General features: G+C 37.1%; 1 protein-coding gene across 3 annotated transcripts in view; it reads right to left on the reverse strand.

Annotated features, from left to right (window-relative positions):
• Cyth3 (cytohesin 3) overlaps window positions 1-19,870 on the reverse strand; it is an 89,383-nt gene that overhangs the window by 28,233 nt on the left and 41,280 nt on the right. The window contains exon 1 of one of the 3 annotated variants that reach the window (XM_076839927.1): window positions 14,766-14,832. The exons of the other annotated variants lie outside the window; for them this stretch is intronic. The gene's annotated coding sequence lies outside the window, so the exon portion shown is untranslated. Of the gene's footprint in view, window positions 1-14,765; window positions 14,833-19,870 lie in introns of those variants that run through there. 3 annotated transcript variants of the gene reach the window in all.

Genomic DNA, 19,870 nt, shown 5'->3' on the forward strand with positions numbered 1-19,870 from the left:
TATTTCTCTGGACACCCAGAATGCATAGTGAATACCAACACTGAGCTGTTATACCAGCTGTTTAGTGAAGTTCTATCAGCATCTATCTTCAACCAAAATAACTTTGCAGTCATAAATCTGCTGACACACAGGCAATTTCACACATGCAAGTGCTATACTAAAAATGGGATGCTAAGCAATGTTTAGAGAAGGGGTACCGATTATCCAGACCCTTCCCAGGAACACACCAGTTTGCCCTATGAAGGCAACATAAGACTTAGATTGATTTATTGACATTGTCTGTCTATACTTGTTCACTTGGACTCTACTGGGTAAGAAGAAACAAAGGTGTCATGGAGGATTTTTCTTTTTTCTCCCAAGAAATCTAGCAATTTATTCTTAAACTGAAAATGAATATATGGATGTGGCTATACCCTAATGCACAAAAAGGCAAATGATGAAAACTTTTATTTCAACCTCAATAAAGCTACCTTCTTTGAAAGAATCAAATCAACTGAAAATTTCTGCTCTGGCTGCAAAATCCTAAAGTTTGTTGGATGTCCTTATTATGAGCTTCCATATAGAATTCTGACACTCCAGAGGTGGGCTTAAGAATGGCCCTTCAGGGCTGGGGTTGTGGCTCAGCAGTAGAGTGCTCGCTTAACACGTGTAAAGCCCTACGTTCGATCCTTAGCACCACATAAAAATAAATAAATAAAATAAAGATATTCTGTCCAACTACAACTAAAAAATAAATATTAAAAAAGAAAGAAAGAAAGAAAAAATGGCCATTCAGGGGCTGGAGTTGTGGCTCAGTGGAAGAGCTCTTGCCTAGCGTGTGTGAGGCACTGGGTTTGATTCTTGGCACCAAAAACCAATAAATAAAATAAAGGTCCATCAACAACTAAAAAAAAAAATTACTTTTTTAAATATATATATTTATTTAGCTGTTGATAGACCTTTATTTCATTCATTTATTTCCCCAGGCTGACCTGAAACTCTTTCCTTAGCCACCCAAGTGCCTGGGATTACACATGTACACCACCCTGCCCTGCACAACTCTTCACTGAAATTGACATCTTCTATCATAAAGTTTACCTTCCTTGCAACACTAACTAATCAACACTAACTTTTTTGTTGTGATTTGGTATTTTTTAAATTTTTGTTCAGTTCAGGTACAAGCCAATTCTATAGGACACTAAGAATACTGGCATGGGCCTGGGCATTGGTCCCTGTTCATCAACTAAATGGAAATTTTGTACACAGGGAAATAATGCCTTTCTTGTGATACTCCAAAAACCAATGATTGAACTGTTTAGAGCACAAGTTCCAAGGGACTACTAGCATGATATGATGATACAAAAACCAAAAAGGTAGCCTATAGGCCACCAGAGCTACACTTCTGGACCTCAACACCACTCAACAGCCACTTGACTGACCTCAGGGAGGTGACAAAGCTGAGTTTAAACACTCACATTCAAGTGGGTAACTGGGCCAGTCACATGATAACAATAACAGGAAGGCCACCTCAGCAAAGTGCTACAGTTAGCCAGGGTACTTTGCCTGAACTGCAGGGCAGGTAGGATCAGAGAACCTTCAGAGTAAGAAAGGGTAAGAAGCTCTGAGCAGTCCCCATTGAGATAAGAATCACTCCAAATACTATCATCACCTCCTTGAGACTTCCTCTTTTACCATTTCCCCTCAAGCTCCATTTGGATTAGATTCAAAAGCAATATTTCCAGGGGGAAAAATTAAGAATTTGCCACTAGTACACTATTACTAATGAAAATTCTGAAAGAACAAATATCAGGAAAAAAGATCTGAGGTAAGAAGTGTTAGATGCAAAAGGGAACGATGAGCACTGATCTCCAAAAGCAAATCTAAAGGAAAACTGACTGAGATAATAATATCTCCTAGAATAAAAAATAGAACTAAAATGCCTTACAATAGCATGTAAATGGGAAGGAAAAAATTGCTCCAAAGTTCTTAGCATTCTAAGGATGAGGATATACATTATTAACTTTAGACTCAACAAGCTAAAAAAGCACACTCAAATTTCTAGGTCTTTTCTTTTTTTTTTTTTTTAATATTTTTTAGTTATTGCTGGACCTTTATTTTATTTATTTGTATGTGGTGCTGAGAATCAAACCCAGTGCCTCACATGTGCCAGGCAAGCACCCTACCACTGAACCACACACCCAGCCCCATCTAGATCTTTTCTTTTTTCTTTTTTCTTTGTTTTAACTAGTTACACATGACAGTACAATAATCTTGAATCAGATGGGATAAAATTTATCATTTTTCTGAGTATACAGGTTGCAGAATCACATTGGTCATGCAGTCACATATATACCCACAGCAATAATAATGTCTATTTTATTCTGCGGTCCTTCCATTCCCCCCCTTCCCCTCCCATCACTTCTCTCTACCCAATCTAATGTGACCCACTTCTTTTTTTTTTCTTCCCTCACATCATCATACATGTATTCTGTATAACGATGAGGGTCTCCTTCCATCTTCCATGCAATTCCCCTTCTCCCTCCCTTTCCCTCCCACCTCTCTTCCCTATCTAGAGGTAATCTTCTTCTCATGCTCTTCCTCCCTACCCCATTTTGAGTCATCCCCTTATATCAGAGAAGACATTCAGCATTGTTTTTTTGGGATTGGCTAACTTCACTTAGCATAATCTGCTCTAATGCCATCCATTTCCCTGCAAATGCCATGATCTTGTTATTTTTTAGTGCTGAGTAATATTCCATTGTGTATAGATGCCACTTTTTTTTAATCCAACATTGTAAAAGCTATCTACGCTAAGCCTCAGGCCAGCACCATTCTAAACAGAGAAAAATTGAAGGCATTCCCTCTAAAAATCTGGAACAAGACAGGGATGCCCTCTCTCACCACTTCTATTCAACATAGTTCTTGAAACACTAGCCAGAGCAATTAGACAGATGAAAGAAATTAAAGGCATAAATATAGGAAAAGAAGAACTTAAACTAGCACTCTTTGCTGATGATATGATCCTATACCTATAAGACTCAAAAAGTTCAACCAAGAAACTTCTAGAACTAGTAAATGAATTCATCAAAGTTGCAGGATATAAAATCAGCACCCATAAATCAAAGGCATTCTTGTATATCAGTGACAAATCCTCTGAAAGAGAACTGAGGAAATCTACCCCATTCACAATATCCTCAAAAAAAAAATAAAAATAAAATAAAATACTTGGGAATCAACTTAACAAAAGAGGTGAAAAATCTATACAATGAAAACTATAGAACCCTAAAGACAGAAATAGAAGAAGACCTTAGAAGATGGAAAGATCTACCTTGCTCATGGATAGGCAGAATTAATATTATTAAAATAGCCATATTACCAAAAGCACTTTACAGATTCAATGTGATTCTGATCAAAATCCCAATGGCATTCCTCACAGAAATAAAAAAAGCAATTATGAAATTCATCTGGAAAAATAAGAGACCCAGAATAGCTAAAATAATTCTAAGCAGGAAGAGTGAAACAGGTGGTATCGCTATACCAGATCTTAAACTATACTACAGAGCAATAGTAACAAAAACAGCATGGTACTGGTACCAAAACAGGCAGGTAGACCAATGGTACAGAATAGAGGACACAGAGACCAACCCACAAAATTACAACTACCTTATATTAGACATAGGTCTTTTCTTTTGACTGGGGATTGAACCCAAGTATATTTTACTACTGAGCTACATCTCCCTTTTATTTTTTATTTTGAGATAGAGTCTCACTAAGTTGCCCAGACCAGCCTTGAATTTGCACTCTTCCTTCCTCCAAGGTCACTGGGATTACAGATGTATACCACAATGCCTGGTTCAAATTTCTAGACTAAGGGCTGGGGATGTGGCTCAAGCACTAGCGTGCTCGCCTGGCATGCGTGCGGCCCGGGTTCGATCCTCAATATCACATACAAACAAAGATGTTGTGTTTGCCAAAAACTAAAAAATAAAATATAAAAAAAAAAATTTCTAGACTAAGCAGGAAAGGAATGGAGTTCAAAATGCACAAACTGGGAGGCAGAATTAAAATTGGATGAGAAAAAAATAATTAATCTAATAAGACAAGTGGGCTGGAGGTGTAGCTCCATGGCAGAACACTAAGGCCCTGGGTTCAAACCCAACAAGGAAATCAATCAATTAATCAATCAATCTCATAAAAAGATGAGAAAGAAAAACACAAAAGCCACTAGAAACACAAACTGCAAAATATCCAAGTAGGAATCAAAAAATATCTTTACTGTGTCAGCAAGAAAAATAAGTCCATGATACTTGGTAATCTATTCCCACTATTGATTCTGAACTGGCTTAGGAACTTCCTTTGGCCCAAACAAGTGGTAGATGTGACAATGTGTAAGGTCCAGCCCACAAAGTTTTATACCTGCATCTCTACTGTCTTGGGACCCTGAGACTACCAGGCCTTGGAGAAGCCAGTACCCACAGATTTGAGAATAAAATCTACTGTGCAAAGAAACCACATGTAGAGAGACAGTCACAGACATTCGGCTGTTAAAGCCACCTTAGCTAAGGCCTCAGGCATGAGAGTGACAACCTCTGGGATGAACTCAGCTCCCAGCTAACCCAACAGTTGAATGCAGCAAGATGAGTGAACCTGCTATAATCCCAGCTACTTAGTTGTAGAGGCAGCCTCCTGCAAGTTCAAGTTGCAGTCTGGAAAATTCAGTAGAGCAGTTGTCTCAAAATAAAAACAAAGATGACAGCTGGGCATGGTGGTGCACGCCTGTAATCCCAGAAAACCTGGAGGCTGAGGCAGGAGGATCACTGCCTCAGGAGTTCAAGGCAGGCCTCAGCAACTCAGCGAGACCCTATCTCAAAATAAAAAATAAAGGGGGCTGGGGATGTAACTGAGTGGTATAGCATCCTGGCCAGAAAGGCATGAATGGTGGGAATTTTCTGAACAGCATTCTAACTAGTATTTATTCTCTAGATTCTTTGGAATGCAGAGTCGACTTCGGTATTAACAGCTTCTTAATTCAATGTAAACCTGCCACCACCACTGGGAATCAGTATAGAACAGTATGGATTCAGGGGTCGTGAAGGAAGCAGGAGTTCCTATAATGACTCAATTTTGGGGACCTATGCTCGAGGACCCTCTTCTAGCCATCTCAGAGCTATGGCAAGCACCCCAGTTCTCCATGTCACATTATCCCTTCCTGTTCAACATACTCACAAGTACTTGATGTTTCTTGTAACTTTTATTGAAAAAAAAATTGGTAACAGAAAGACCACATTCTCTGACCTCAGAGAACTTCTGATATAGAAATCAGTAACAAAACAATGACTAGAAAAAACCATTTGTTTTGACACTAAGAAACATAATTCCAAAAGGACACTATGTTAAGTGAAATAAGGCAAACACAAAAAGACAAACACCACATGTTCTCAAATTCCTTATTCAAAAGTTAAAAATATTGACTAACGGTAGAAAAGAATAGAATTGTAATTTCTAGAAGCTTGAAAGGGAAGAAAGAGGGAGATAGAGGGAAGTTATATTATCCTGATTTGATCAGCACACATTCTATACCCCATAAATATATACAATTATTATGTTAATTTAAAAGAAAATTTAAAACAATTTTTTATAAGTCATTGGTCAAAGAAGAGATAGTAATGTAAATTAAAAAACATCAAGAAGAAAAGGTAATATAAAAATACAATATATTAATGCTGTGGGCTACAGCAATATTAAAGCGTAAAAACCCCAAACTTAACATTATTATTTTAGAAAATAAGTTGAAGGACTGGGCATGGTGGCACGTGCCTGTTATCCCAATTGCTAGGAGATTGAGGCAAGAGGAATCTGTGGTCAGCCTCAGCAATTTAGTGAGGCCCTAAGCAACTTAGTTAGACCCTGTTTCAAAATAAAAAGGGTTGGGGAGATGGCTCAGTGGTAAGCACCCCTGGATTTATCACCAAAATACCAAAAAAAAAAAACAAAAAAAACTTGAAAATAGTAAGTTAAACACTCATCTTAAAAATCAGAAAAATAACTCCAGCCAGAATAGCAATTATCAAGAATATAAGTAACAATAAATGTTGGCAAGGATGTGGGAAAAGGGTACACTCATATAGTGTTGGTGGGACTGCACGTTGGTGTAAGCACTCTGGAAAGTAGTATGAAGATTCCTCAAAAAACTAGGACTAGAACCACCATTTGACTCAGTTATCCCACTCCTTAGTATATGTCCAAAGTATTTTTTAAACTTTTTTTTTTTTAGTTGTAGATGGACACAACACCGCTATTTTATTTATTTTTATGTGGTGCTGAGGATCAAACCCAATGCCTCTCATATACTAGGTGAGCGTTCTACCGCTGAGCCACAACTCCAACTCCTGTCCAAAGGATTTAAAATCAGCATATTACAGTGCTGCAGCCTCATCAATGTTTACAGCAGAAAAAGTCACAATAGCTAAGCTACTGAGCCAACCTAGATGCCCTACAACAGATATTTTGAATAACCAATAAAAAAATAAAATAAAATAAAATAAAATAAAATAAAAAAAAAAAGAAATTATGGTATATAAACCAGGCATGGTGGCACATGCCTATAATCCCAGTAGTTCAGAAGGCTGAGGCAGGAGTATTGTGAGTTCAAAGTCAGCTTCAGCAATTTAGCAAGACCCTTAGAAACTTAGCAAGACTGTCTCTAAATAAAATACAAAAGATGGCTGGGAATGTTGTTCAGTGGTTAAGAGCTCCTAGATTCAATCTCCAGTACCAAAAATAAAAATAAAGAAATTATGGTATATATACACAATGGAGTATTACTTAGCCATAAAGAAAAATGACTTCATGACATTTACCAGTAAATGGATGAATCTATAAGACTATCAAAAATAAGCCATTTCCCAAAAACCAAAGGTCAAATGTTTTCTCTGATACGTGGAAGCTAACCCAAAATAAGGGGAATGGGGGATGGGGAACAGAAGTACAGTGGACAATGAAGGGAAGGGAGTGGGAGGAAAAGGGAAGAAGTGAAATGAATCTGACATAACTTTTCTATGTGCATATATGAATACACCATAGTGAATCTCACCATTATGTACATCTATAAGACTGAGGTCCTAATTAGAACAAGATATATTCCATGCTTGTATAATTACATAAAATAACTCAACTGTTATGTATAACTAAAAAGAACCAATAAAATAAAACAATATTTTAGAGGATTTCCCTCTTAATGTTTAGCAAATTTTTACTAGCTCAAAGATCTTAATATATTGTTTTTTTTTTTTTTTTTTTTTTTGTGTGTGTGTGTGTGTGCATGTGGTTCTGGGGACTGAACCAGGGCCTTGTGCATGTGAGGCAAGCAACTGAGCTAAATCACCCAGCCCTTAACATATTGGTTTTTGAAATATAAAAAAATAATTAGAAAAATAACAGCTTAAACTCCCAAAATAATATACAGAAATTAATTTTAAAAATACAATAAAGTCCAGCTACTTTGGAAAAGTGCTTGTTAATTCTTCAAAAAGTTAAATATATGATCAGTAATTCCATTCCTAGATATATAGTCCAAAGAAATAAAAATATATGACCACATAAAACCTTGTACATAAATATTCAAAGTAGTAATAATCACAATAGTCAAAAGGTGGAAACACTCCAAATGTGCATTAATAGATGAATGGATAAACAAAATGTGGTCTATAGATACAATGGAATTGAATTACAATTATTCAATCATAAAGAGGAATGAAGTTCTGATACATGCTACAACACAGATGAGCCTTGAAAACTAGATGTTGAGTAAAATAAGCCAAGCACAAAAGACCACATATTGTATGATTCTACTTACAGGAAATGTCCACAATAAGCTAAAAACAGACAAAACAAATTTGTGGTGACAGGAATCAGATCAGTGGTTAATCAGGTGGAGGTGGAAGGCACTGCCTGAGAAAGAACCCAGCAGAGCATCTGTGGTGAGTAAATGTTCTTCCCAACATGTCTACACAAGCGTCTGTACAGGCTAAAGAGCTCGAGCTCCAGGAACACTTACAATTTGGATACTGTGTTAGTCAGCTTTCTGGAACTAAAAGAAATACCTGAGATAATCATCTTATGAGGAGAAAAAGTTTATTTTGGTTCACAGTTTTAGAGGTCCAAGTCCACAGCTGATTGGCTCCATTGCTTCTGGGCCTGCAGTGAGGGTCATGTGGTAAAGCAAAATCCCTACCAGGACTCAACAAAAGAGTGTCATGGTCCCACAATGTCCCGGGGGCATGTCTCCAGTGACCTAAGACCTCCTGTTAGGCCCCACCTCTTAAAGGTCCCACCACCTCCCAGAGATGCAACAGTAGGAACCAATTTTTTTACTACATGGACCTTGGGGGGACATTTTAGATCCAAACTATAGCAGGCATTTTATGCACTGCCTTTACAAGTCTACATCTGAACAACAGATCCCTCTCAATCCTTGACAGAGGGAAGAATTTTCTAAAATAGATACTAGAACAGCCTTCTAAGAACCTGCCACACAACAAAGAACCAACATTTATCAATGACATACAGCTATAAGGAATATTTACTTTATTATAAGAAAAATTTTAAACAAACATTACTAACTTTTCTATGATAACTTTGAACACTACTGCTATTATTCTTCCAAGTCTCCTTCTAACTTAGACGATCACATCTAACAGTGGATGAAGCAGTTAAGAATTTCATAACAAAGATGAAAGACAAAATAGCAATAAACTAGAAATTAGAGCAGTCATTGTGAGTTTTTAAAATAACTATTTTGTCTTTACATAGGGTTGCACGTAAAAAAAAAAAAAAAAAAAAGACATGATGTTGCAATACTCCCCAAATTAGCCTTTAGGACTCATATATAAACATACTCTTAACAACAACATGCCAAACCACATTTGTTACCCTTCCTGTTTGGTGATGTAGCCAACCACCAACAAGCAAGAAGAACCACTGCAATGGCATGTGTCTTACTGAATACAGTGATAAAGGACACTTACCCTCTGGTTCCTCCCAGCAAAATTAAACAGAAGAGTCAAGAACTTAGCCAGCTTTCTGTAATCCATATCAAAAGTCACTGAATCTAGCTCATTTTTCATAGCAGTTGCTTACAAAATGGTCTCCCAGAATCACTCAGAAGTACTTGTCTACAATAGCATTCCTAGACCCTACCCTATATCTTACCAAATCAGAAGCCTAGCATTCCGAATTTTAATGTTTCCCAAATGATTCTGTTAAACACTGAAATTTAAGAGCCAGTATTAAAAGGCAGCAATGAATATATAAATCCTTAATTCAATAATGTGGTTATTAATATAGAGGCAGTATGACGTATCAGGTCAGAAACTGAATGCTGTAGCTGTGCTACCTGTTTCAAGGTAGTTATTAGCTGTGAGCAACTTACTTAACCTCACTATGCCTCAGCTTCCTTACTTGTTAATAGGATAATACTACTATTTCAAAAAGCTAATCAAAATCTTTTCTGAATGTCATCTGAAATTTCTATTCTTAAAGGAAAAAATATTTTAAGATCTTAAAGATACATATGTTTAACTCAATCTTGAAAAAATAACAATGGACACCGAGACTTACTTTCTAAGAAAACTAAAAGTAAAGTGAATACTTTTTAAAATTAACCCTGATCAACTAATCCTTTTCATATCCAGAATCTGAGATTGGAGGAAGAGGGGAAACAGTTTCCCAAATACACATGAATGAAGACTGTAATGACACTGTGAAAAACACCTTGGCAGTTTTTTGCAAAACTAAACATGTTCTTAGAATACAACTCAGCAGCCGGGCATGGTGGTGCATGCCTGTAATCCCAGCAATTCAGGAGGCTGAGGCAGAAGGATTGCCGATTCTAAGCCAGCCTTATCAATTTAGGGAGGTCCTAAGCAACACAGTAAGACCCTGTCTCAAAATAAAAAATAAAAAAGTCTGGGGATAAAAGTTGTATATAATTGCTGTCATTGGTAAATTCATTACACTTAAATAGCTTTAACAGCACTGAAAATAAAATATTTCATGAAGCCTCAAGTCTTCAAATTTGACATCTGAGTACAAAATGGACAAATATTCTGGAATTTCTTCTCAACTTCCTTTCCAAGGGAAAATTGGCAGAACTCTTTAAAACGTATCAAATCATGTCTCTTTCCTACTTAAAACACATATGGCTTCCCAATAGGCTCAGAATAAAACCCAACCTCCTCACCTGGTCCTCCAGGACCCTCTCTGATCCCAACTCCATAGGTCCCCATCCTGCCCCCCTCCAGGCCCTGTCCTGAGTAGCCAGCTCCCTCCAGCTCCTGCTGGCTCCCTTTCTTCCTTTCAGTCTTCAGTTCCAGGAGGCCTGTCCTCCTCATCACTCTGTCTAAAGCATACTCAACTTCTCGCACCATCATTTTCTATAAGACTTCACTGCTTTGTTTTATCATAGCACTTATCATTACCAAAAGTGTTTTGGAAGCCATACAGAATGAAGATTAAATATGTGCTCCAGAGTTACACTACCGGGCTTTATTCCTGGCTCGGCCACTTAAGTAGCTACACGACACTAGACAACTGTGCTTCATTTTTGTTATTAAAAAAGTTAACTTTTTTAAATTAAAAGAAAAGAACACAACACATAAAATTTACCATCTTAACCATTTTATGAGTACAGTATATGTGGGAGGCCAACCTTACACATCACTGAGTTACACTTCCCTGGTGGGTGCTGAGGCTCTCAGTCGCAGAAATGTGGCAACCTTCTTGGGTGCGAGGGTCGATGTCTCGTGCATGGGTGTGTCTTGCTACAGCCCCATGGGTGAAGCTACACTCACCTGTTCCTTTGTAATATAACCCCTTGCCCTGTTTAGGGTAAAATCTTCCATGGAAGTGCCTTGTGTGTGTCCCCTTCTCTTACTGTGCCCTTGGGTGTGGCCTACCCAGGTTGAGTCAGTCAACCTGCTGACAGTGGACATCATGAAGATAGACTCAGCCCCCTGAAACCTGACCCTTTGCCTCATTTGAATAGCTTCTCCTCAATAAAAGGGGTCAGCGCGTGCTCTCACGCTCTTTCTTTCTTTCTGTGGACCCTTAAGATCAGAGGAGCCATCACAGAGACTCTAAAGAAAAAGGTATTTGTGTCTCTTGTGTGGTTATTTCGTGCAGCCCAGTTAGCCCAGTTTAACTGGAGTGACCCCTGAGCCTTTTAGTTGCGAGAACAGATACCTGGCAAGTAGATTCATATTTTATGAACCATCATCACTTCTGTCCATCTCCAGAACTTTTTCATCTTGGAAAACTAGGACTCTATCCCTATTAAAAACACCAACTTTCCCATTTCCTCTCTCCCCAGTTCCTAGGAACTACCATTTCTTTGACTGGCTGCTCTTAAAACACCTCTGGTAAATGAAATCATATAGAATTTGTCTTTTTTTTTTTTCCTTCTTTGTACTAGTAACTGAACCCAGGGGTGTTTCACCATTGAGCTATAACTCCAGCTCTTTTTAAATTTTTATTTTGAGACAGGATGTCTCTAAGTTGCTGAGGCTAGCCTTGAACTTACAATTCTTCCACCTAAGCCTCCCAAGTCACTGGGTAACAGCTATGCACCACTGCACCTGCCTGGCAGTATTTGAATGTTCTCTGACAAATGTACTTCACTAAGCATAATGACCTTAAGGTTCATGCACGGTGTGGCATGTGATACTTTCCTTTTAAAAGCTGGATAATATTTCCAACATATGGACACACTACATTTCGTTTATTCATGTGTTGACAAAAACTTGGGTTGTTTCCACCTCTTAGCTATTGTGAAAGATCATATAGTAATTCTAGCATTAATTTTTCAAGGAACTTCCATTAAAACTGTGCCATTTTACATTCCCACCAAGAGTGCACAAGGTTTCCAATTTCTTCAGTTTTCTCATCTTTACTGGAGATAATTTCAATAATCCATGAAGTCCCAAATTTTCAATTCTGTGAATATTACAACAAAACTGACACAGGTGCATTAAAATAAATTAGAAGTAATAATATAGAGCTTATATATACTGTATTAATTAATGTTAATTAACCATTATATAATATTATACATTATATAAATGTATATTCTATACAATATTTATGTTTTCAAAGGTGTTCCACACACATCTGGAACAAGGGAACAAAATGGAAAATGGGTTAATTGCTTTATTAGGTCGTTGCAGAAGTAAGTACTAATATTATCAGTACTATTCTATTGAATTGTTTAGTTTGTCTCTAATGAGAATACCAACTCCTTAGAGGTCAGGGATTTTATCTGCCTACTTCATCACTGAATTCCCAGTATCAAGAACTGTGAGTAGGTATTCAGAAAAATTATCAGAATACTTGAAATACAGGTTTTCCACAAAAGTTGCCCTAGGTATAAAAGGTATTTGTTATTTTTTTGCAATTAAAAAAGTTATTTCGGGGCTGGGGATGTGGCTCAAGCGGTAGCGTGCTTGCCTGGCATGCATGCAGCCCGGGTTCGATCCTCAACACCACATACAAAGATGTTGTGTCCACCGAAAACTAAAAAATAAATATTAAAAAAGAAAAAAAAGGCTAAGGAAAAAAGTTATTTCATGATTTTTCATGTTTTTAGTGAATTCCTAAAATGGGTCCCAACACTGTCCATTGTCACATGGTTTAGAAAACAGAATTAGGGAGGGGAAATATACCTCCAAGAGCATTTTAATAAGTGTTCAACAATTTTGTGCTAAATAATTTTAAAGTCAAGATGACTTTAATGACATTATTGCCCAGCATTTTAAGATCTGCAACACAATGAGGCAGCCTGATTGGAGCCTCTTTGGAATACAATCATAATCCCAGTAAAATACACCCCCCCTCCATTGTGCCATTGTCTTTAATAAGTCTAACCAAAAAATTTAATTACCTTGGCCCTTCACCCCCAGGGGCCTTGGGAACCAATAGTCTAGGCAGGCACAGTTCCTCAGTGACTCCTTCTCTGTCTTCGTGCTCTTTTCCGGTCCCTGAGGACACAATCTCATCCCTCTTCTAATTTCCTTAGTTAGCACAGTATTATACCCAAATAGAAAATAAGCATGGTCCCTTAGAAGCCAGGAAAGCAACAGCCTTTCACAGCAGCCCCATGACCAGGGGAGACCACCCTGTTTGGATGCTCTTTCCGCCCACCCTGGGAGAACTCAACTCCAGAATGTTTCAGAAGTGCACAGCCAGATGCACATCTGGGTATGGGAGCGTCTCTTGGTGGCCTTTTAGGAAGACTTATGGGACACATCAGGGAAGGAAAATAGAAAAGAGTGACACACTTCCCTCATCTTGTAATGTATCTGGAATGTCTTAGAAGACACATAGGAGACTTTTCTATCTCCAATCAACATCTTTGCTTGGGGATGGGCAGGGGCACAAATGAATTTTATAAAAGGACAGGGGGTATAGTGGGACAAAAGGTGAGAAATATACATGTTGATTTATTTATTTATTTATTTATTTTATTATTTATTTTTTAGTACTTGGCAGACACAACATCTTTGTTCGTACGTGGTGCTGAGGATCGAACCCGGGCCGCACGCATGCAAGGCGATCGAGCTACCACTTGAGCCACATCCCCAGCCCTTTGTTGATTTAGCTAGGCTGTGCCAATTGGAAATGTTACATGGTTTCCTTGGTGCCACTAGGTAGCTTCTCACTTTCTCATCTCAGCAGGAGAAAACTCCAGATACAGAAATGCAGTTACCAGGAAGTTGCTTTTAATTTAAAAGGGGCTCTGTTACAGTACTTGCAACTAGGAAATGCCTAAAAAGATGGACTGACTGACAGATGACAGATGGATAAATAGATATATGATAAAGCACACATGGCAAAAGGTTAATTATACATTTTAAGCAGTGGATTTATTCCTAGTCATTGTAAAATTCTGCATATTTATATGTTTTTCATAATATTAAAAAAATGAGGCTGGGATGTAGCTCAGTGGCAAAGCGTCTGCCTTTCATTCGCAAAGCCCTGGGTTCGACCCCCAGTTCCAAAAAAGACAAAAAAAAGAATCCCACCCTAGTATTTAAAAAATGACTTGAAAATTCAATTTATTGGCTATTAAAATTCTAGATTTCTAAATAATTTTTATGTCATTTTCTCTTAATTTTCTGTTTAAGGAATGCTCTACCAAAAAAAAAAAAAAAACTTTTACTTTCTCCTCAATTACTACTCAATTATTAAGTATTCCTAAATAAACTATACCATTTGGCTCTTTAAACCATACAAACTGGTGTCACTTCTAAAGAGAAGTATATATTTCCAGCTCTGGAGTTCCTCAATGGGAGATGGGATCTAACATGATCATCCTTCTCCTGGCATGCCTGGGTCAAGAAATGATCTCAAATACTAAACAAATTAAGTATACTCTCACCAAACCATGTGAACAAAATTAAAGTTAACAAGCATTGAGCAACAATAACTTGCTATTTCAAAAACAAGTAGGGCCTCTAAGATCAGTTTCCTTCTAATCTGACCTTAAGGGCACACAAGAGTGACAAGAATTCCCACAATAAGGTAAAAACCACTCCTTATAATAAAAGCTGATTTAAGATGAATGTGCTGGCCAACGATAACATTCTTCCTGTGGACAGCTATTCTTGTTCACCACCTTATACAAGGTGGTAGAAACAACAGTATTTTCTTATCTTGATTTTGATCAGCGTTAGATAAAAGAGTTTAAGTAAGGTTTTTTTGGTCAATAATAGAAATATTTAAGCAAAACCCACCTAACACAAAGGTACACTGTTATTTTGCATGTGAAGAAAATGGACAAGGATGATCCTTTCCTTTGGAGAAAATTGAATCTGTTCCTTCTCAAGCACTTTGAAAGGGCACTGCAAGATTCAGAAGGCCACTTCCCAGTATAGAGCACCTGAGCCAATAAAGAATTCCAGTGAGCAGTAATCAAAAAGGTATTTGATTATTCCTTCAGGGTACCTGAGACTCTACAAAGGTACAGGGAATTTCCGTGACACAAACAAGGTCAAGGCAACAAACTGGAAAAATATTTCTTAAAATGGCTGAAAACCTTAAAATTCAAGAAGCTGAACAACTCCAAACAGAATAAAAGCAGAGATCTATGTTAAGACATGCTATAAATACACTTCTTTTTTTTTTTTTTTTTTTTTTTTGGTACAGGGATGAACCCAAGATCACTTAACCACTGAGCCCCAAACTCTAGTCCTTTTAATTTTTTATTTTGAGATAGGGTCTTGCTAAATTGCTGAGGGCTGGCTTTGAACTTGTCATCCTCTTGCCTCAGCCTTCAAGCTACTGGGATTGCAGGTGTGCACCATTGCGCCTGGCTCATAAATACATTTCTGAAAGAAAAAAAAAATTTTGAAATAAGGCAGAGAAAATAACACACTTTACCTAGAGAAGAAATGCAAATGACAGTGGATTTTTCATAAAAATCATTATGGCCAGAGGAAGTAGCACAAAATTTTTCAAGGAAAAAAAAAATGTTGACCCTGAATTGTGTATCTGGCAAAAATATCCTTTGGGAGTAAAGGGAAAATTGGGAGATTCTAGAATGAAGAAAAATCAAAAGAATCTGTCACCAGTAGATCTACCCTAAAAACATAGCTAGAGGAAGTTCTCTAAATAGTCAGGAAATGATAAAGTAATTTCAGAATATTAAAAAAAAGAAAGAAAGAAAGAGTAAAATTATGGCTGGGACGCTTGCTTGCCTAGCATGCATGAGTCCCTGGGCTTGATCCCAAACCTGTGGGGTGAGTGGAGTAACAAGAAGGTAGAGCAATTACCAAGTTCTACCCTCAGCACACAGAATAAATAAATGAAGTAAAAATATGTGTATACTAAAAACTTTGCATCTCCTCTTAAGTTTTCTAGATTATGTTTGAAGGCTGAGACAAAAATTATAACACTGATGTAGTCACCAATGTAATATAAGAAATATTTAAGAAAATTTTATCTAAATTGGTGAGGGTGTCTCTATCTCATCCAAACTGGTAAAACGACACCAGTAGATTGTATTCATTTAAACATAAGGTTGTTATATATAACATGGATACATACATGAATGCATATACACATACACTCCTAGAGCAGTCAGTAAAGTTATACAAAGAGCTGGGGCTGCAGCTCAGTGCACATGTGAGGCACTGGGTTTGATCCTCAGCACCACATAAAAATAAAAAAATAAAGATATTTTTAAAAATCACCATTCTTTTTTTTTTAAGAGAGTGAGAGAGGAGAGAGAGAGAGAGAGAGAGAGAGAGAGAGAGAGAGAGAGAGAGAATTTTAATTTTTTTTTTTTTTTTTTAGTTATCGGCGGGCACAACATCTTTGTTTGTATGTGGTGCTGAGGATCGAACCCGGGCCACACGCATGCCAGGCAAGCGCGCTACCGCTTGAGCCACATCCTCAGCCCAAAATCACCATTCTTATCAAGGACAGGACTGAGGCCAATGGTATCTGCACAAATAAATCCTGTTAAACTAACTCTTAAAAAAAAAAGTTATACAAAGACATACACTTAAAAACAATATAAATACATTAAACTGAAATTTTAAAAAGTATTCAAAGTAATTCTAAGGAAAAAGAGAAAAAATAAACAGAGAACAAACAGAAAACAAAAAGTGAAATGGCAGACTTGAGTCCTAATATATCACCTTAAATGTAAAAGGTCTAAATATACAATTTAAACCACACACTGGCAGAGCAGAATTTATACATATATACAAATTATACATAATATATATATGTATCTCCATTTATAAGCTATCTAAAAGAAACATCAAATACAGTTATATATGCTGCATTTGGACATATCTGTTGAAATTAAAAGGATGGAAAGAGACATGTTATGCAAACATGAATCAAATGAAAGCAGGAGGCCAGGCGTGGTGGCCCACACCTGCAATCCCAATGGCTTGCGAGGCTGAAGCAGGAGGATCACAAGTTCAGTGCCAGGCTCAGCAATTTAGCAAGACACTAAGCAAATTAGCAAGACCCCATCTCGAAATTAAAAAATTAAAAGGGCTGGAGATGTGGCTCATTGGTTAAGTACTCCTGGGTTAAAATGTCAGTACCCCCCCCCCCAAAAAAAAGCAGAAATGACTATACTAATATTAGCTACAGTAAACTTCAGAGTAAAGAAAATTACCAGAGACAGAAAGAGACATTATATAATAAGAAAAGAGTCAATCAACAAGAGCAATTCTAAATATGTATGTAGCCAATAACAGAGCTGTGAAATCAACAACAGAACCAAAAGGGAAGACAAATCAATAGTATAGTTGGACACTGTGATATCCTTCTCTCAACAACAGGAAAATACACAGAAAATCAGGAGAGATACAGAATTCATTAGCAAGATCTAATTGACATTTTAAAACATTCCCATGGGCCTGGGGTTGTGGCTCAGCGGTGGAGTGCTCATCTAGCACCTGCAAGGCCCTGGGTTTGATCCTCAGCACCACATAAAAATAAATAAATTAAATTAAGTTAAAAAAAATTGGGGCTGGGGATGTGGCTCAAGTGGTAGCGCGCTCGCCTGGCATGTGCATTCAATCCTCAGCACCACATAAAAAATAAACTAAAGATGTTGTGTCCACCGAAAACTAAAAAAAAAAATATTAAAAAATTCTCTCTCTCTCTAAAAAAAAAAAAAGAAAGAAAAAAATTCCCAATACCAGCACAATACTCATTCTTTTATTATTATTTTATTATTATTATTATTTTAAGCTGGGCACTCTTAACCACTGAGCCACATCCCCAGCCCTTTGGATTTTTTATTTTGAGACAGGGTCTCATCATGTTGTTTAGAGCCTTACTAAGTTGTTGAGGCTAGCTTTGAACAAGTGATCCTCCTGTCTCAGCCTCCCAAGTTGCTGGGAATACAGATGTGTATCACCACACCCAGCTAATGCTCATTCTTTTAAAGAGTCCACAGAACACATACAAATTAAGCATCCCTAATCCAAAATCTGAAATCTAAAATGCTCTAAAATTCAAAATTGTTTCAGCACCAACACAAGAGGTTCAGATTTGGGATTTTCAGATTAGAAATACTCTACCAGTATAGTCTATGCAAATACATATTGCAAAATCAGAAAATTCTGAAACACTTCTGATACCAAGCATTTTAAATAAAGGGTATTCAACCTATAGTAGACTTAATAGTTGACCCCCAAAGTTATGCAAGTCCTAATCCCTAGGACTTGTGAATGTTACCTTTACAGATACGAGTAAGAATTTTAGACAGAGAAATTATCCTGTACTGAGGGGAAGAGATCTAAATGTAATCAGAAATGCCCTTAGATGCGGGAAGCAAGTGAGACCTGACACTGAAGATGGCAACATAACAAGTGAACAAAGATTCTAGGCTGCTCATAAGTCAAGGGATACCATAAATGTGGTATTTGTCATAGCAAATATCTAAAAATGTGGAACTGAATTTGTGTGCACGTGTGGTAATGGGGATTGAACCCAGAGTGGTCTACTACTGAGCTGTATTTCCACCCCTTCTTATTTTATCTTAATTTTTGTGACAGGATCTCACTAAATTCTCCAGGCTGGCCTCAAACTTGTGATTCTTCTGTCTCAGCCTCCTGAGTAGATGGGATTATGGACATGCACCTGAAACTGGCTTTTTAATTGTAAGGGGCTGAGACTGAAAGAATTTTGAGGAGAAAAAGCCTAGATTGCCATAAACAAATTGTAGTAGAAAAGTGGATTTTTAAAACTCTGCCACTAAGGACTCAAGAGGAAATGAGGAGCACAGTAAAGAATGTCTATATTATTTTGGAGAATATCTAAACATCATAAACATACTACTGGCAGAAAATTGGACACTAAATACATTAAATACATTGGACAATACACTTAACAATACATTAAATGTATTGTTGATGAGGGTTCAGACTGAAATCAGGTACATATTCTTTCTTTTTCCTCTTTCAGCCATTTATTTATTTTTATTTACAGTTTGTGTTCAATGCAAATCAACTCCATAACATGAGAAGTTACTATGGATCAAAGCATAAATACACAAACACAATATACAATCCACATAGATGTACAGCATTCAGGTATGAAGCAAAGGGGCATGTCCATTCACACACACAGTAGCTTTAGATCTGTTTGATCTGGTTGTTCCGTGTAGGTTTCTAAAGATGAGAAAAATGATTTGGGTTATCAAGACTGTGGTGGCCATATTAGATACTGGAACATGTAAGCATCAATGTGTGACCATGTGAACAAAAGACTTCAGGGAGTGTATTTTTCAAAAGATTTCTGTGTATCAAGGCAGTTGTAAAAGATTTAGAGGATCAAGACCGCTTTTAAGCTTAGGATCAGGTTCTAACTACCTAAAAATATTGACTGATAACAGCAAGTGTTCCAAATATGGCTATTCTGATCCATAGTTTTTAAAAAAGTATTTACAGAAAAAGTATAAAAGTTTTGTGAATTTAATATGCAAGTTAGCTTCCAGTCTTCACTTCCCAAATGATGATTTATAAATCTGGCTTCTTCACATAGTTGCCTTTCTAATTTCAATATTTGCCATTTTACCTTCAAAGTGGACCATTTACAATTGTGAAACGTATTGAATAAATGCAGAAATAAAAAAGCAGCATTTTGAAATTAGTTGAGGTCAATGCAATTCTACTCTGTGGAATCAGTTTAGCTAAAGGAATCTGGCACTCTTGTTGAATGAAAACAGGAGATGGGAGATGCCCACCATTTGACTTTGTGAGGATAAGCAAGACTCCTGATGCCTGGATTTGGGGTGGATTCCAATCTATCATTGCCCTAGCACATGTCAATTACTACATAAAAGTTCAAACATAATGTCAAATCCAAA

The sequence above is a fragment of the Callospermophilus lateralis genome, chromosome 19 (assembly GCF_048772815.1).
Source record: "Callospermophilus lateralis isolate mCalLat2 chromosome 19, mCalLat2.hap1, whole genome shotgun sequence".
Taxonomy (NCBI): domain Eukaryota; kingdom Metazoa; phylum Chordata; class Mammalia; order Rodentia; family Sciuridae; genus Callospermophilus; species Callospermophilus lateralis.